Genomic DNA, 2,500 nt, shown 5'->3' with positions numbered 1-2,500 from the left:
AGTCAGCATGTGTGTGCGTGTGTGTGTGTCAATTGACCTGCCCTCTTACTTTACCCACAGACCTCATCAATAACTTATCAGCTCGGCAACAGGAGCGGACCAGGAGTCTGCCACGCCCCCTAAGCCGCTAAGCCCCGCCTCCCGCGCCTGCCTCCCCCATCCTCCACCCTGACTGTGTTTCTTATGCAAAAGAACAAGACAAACAGCGACACAGGTGTGTCCCTCCATCCCTCTCCCTCCCTTCTCTCTCCCCCTTCCTTCCTTCCTCCCGCCCTCCCCCTCTCTCTCTCTCCATCCTTCCCTACCTCCCTTTCTCTCTCCCCCTTCCCTCCCTAGCTCTCTCTCTCTCCATCTCTCCCTTCCTGCCTTTCTCGCTCACTCCTTCCTCTCTCTCTCTCTCTCTCTCTCTCTCTCTCTCTCTCTCCATCCCTCACAATCTCCTTTCCTCCCTCCCACTCTCTCTCCTCCCTCTCTCTCTTCTCCCTCTCCCTCCCCCCGTCTCTCCCTCCCTCCCACCCTCCCACGGTTGGCTGTGCTCCAGCCTCCAGGGCTTACAGACTATAAGAACCAGCAGGCCGCCTGGTGCCCATGCCTGCCTGGTACGAGGGGGGGCGGAGGGGTACCACGAGGTCCGTTCTCCTCGTCAGGAGAACGAGGCCGAGCATTTGCTTGGCCAGACGCACGCAGCGCCCGGACGAAGGCAAACACAAGCAAATAAGATGGGGCACGGACTTCCAACCCAACAACGCAAAGACAGAAGACCAAAACTAGCAGCGGACATGCTTCAACTTGTCCGCATGATGGTTTCCCTTACGCCGTTCCATAAAATACTAAATACTAAATACTAAAATATCATATTTTATAGGCCGGTGACCATAGTTACTTTAAAGACTGAAATAAATACACTGGTGTGGTGGTGGTGGTGGTGGTGGTGGGTGTGGTGGTGGTGGGTGTGGCGGTGGTGGGTGTGATGGTGGGTGTGGTGGTGGGTGTGGTGGTGGGTGTGGCGGTGGTAGTGGTGGGTGTGGTTGTGGGAGTGGCGGTGGTGGTGGTGGTGGGTGATGGTGTAGGGGGCTGGCGGTTGTACAAGATGTTGTTACATCAGTTCCCATGATGCCACAAGGGAGCAGGTTGTTTGTATCAAAGCATGCCATGCTTTGCTTTTATGTGTGTGTTTGTGTGTATGTGCGTGTGTACGTGCATGTGTGTGTATGCATGTGTGTGTGTGTCTGTGTGCGAGTGTGTGCGAGTGTGTCTAGGAGTATATATGAAGGTGTATGTTCATATGTGCTGGACTGTGTGTGTGTGTGTGTGTGTGTGTGTGTGTGTGTGTGTGTGTGTGTGTGTGTTATTTTAAGAGAGGGCAACACTTTGGTTTTAATGTGTAATTAAAATAAAATAATTGAGTCCCAAACAGTGTCTCTGGACTCCGGCGTCTCACCAGGGGGGAGGACTAATTAGTCAGATGAACATCAAGGTCCATCTCTTCTGTCACGCCGTTTGCCAACTGGTCGCGTTTGTCCTGATAATGAGCATGTCTGTTCACCCCCGCTAGCCTTCTTAGCCGTGCTAGCACAATAACAGCATTGTTAGCCCCGAGGGGCCCGGGGACATTGTTACACAGGAGCCCCGGCCAGACTGATTAGTCCCCTGGGCCTTGTTAATCCAAACCCGCTCCATCTAGTCCAAGAGGCTTTTTTAGACCCGCAAACATGCACAGTTCAGACCTACATTTTTCACAGGATTATCAAGCGTGTGAAAGTGCATTGTACTTTTGTATGCGTTGTCCTTGCCGGTGTTACGTTTATCGTGGAGATGCGAGTTTGACCGGGATACAACCTCACTGGGGACAGTGACGCTGGGACATGGGGAGTTGTTGGGTTGTCTCAGAAATGTTGGCAGTGAGGTCCTTTTATTCGACTTCACACACCACAGGAAACTCGTGGCAACTCGCTCTGCAGAGCGAACCGTTCTCATGCATCTGATCACGCCTACAATGCAGCAAGGCACAAAATGGCGACTGACACAGCCCACTGAATACCAAACCCTGTCCTTCAGAGAGTCCAGCCGCAGGCCAGAGTGAGAGCCAACACAGCGTAAACAAGATGGCCGAAAAAGAGCGCCCCCCCCCCCCCGTCCACTTTATCTGCACAGCCCTTTAAGTGTCAATGTGACACCGGCTAGGGCTGCTCAGAGTATGGAAAAAAAATCATAATCCCGATTATTTTGGTCAATATTAAAATCACGATGATTCAAACGATTATTGTTGAGTTTGAAAACATGATAACACAGTTATTGCTTGAGATTGCTTGACACAAAAATCTAAATCGCGATCAAAACTGGTTTAATTGCACCAGCCCTACCCCAGGCCCAGCTGAAGTCTTACGGCCAATTTACACCAGAGCCGTTTTAGACGCGTTTTTTAGTTGGCCGTCTTAGACGCCCGACTTCAGCTCGAGATACAATCCATTCAAACTAGTGCACTGATTCACACCGGCAG

The 2,500-nt window shown here is 51.7% G+C and overlaps 1 protein-coding gene across 1 annotated transcript in view; it reads right to left on the bottom strand.

Moving 5' to 3' along the window:
* Positions 1-2,500, bottom strand: part of LOC311359743 (uncharacterized protein) — a gene marked incomplete at both ends in the record, with an annotated part of 31,619 nt that overhangs the window by 18,022 nt on the left and 11,097 nt on the right. The window lies entirely within an intron of this gene.

Source organism: Micromesistius poutassou (assembly GCF_964030765.1).
Source record: "Micromesistius poutassou genome assembly, chromosome: 15".
Lineage (NCBI taxonomy): Eukaryota > Metazoa > Chordata > Actinopteri > Gadiformes > Gadidae > Micromesistius > Micromesistius poutassou.
Note: the sequence above shows the minus strand (reverse complement) of the source record. Positions and strands in the feature narration are given on the sequence as shown.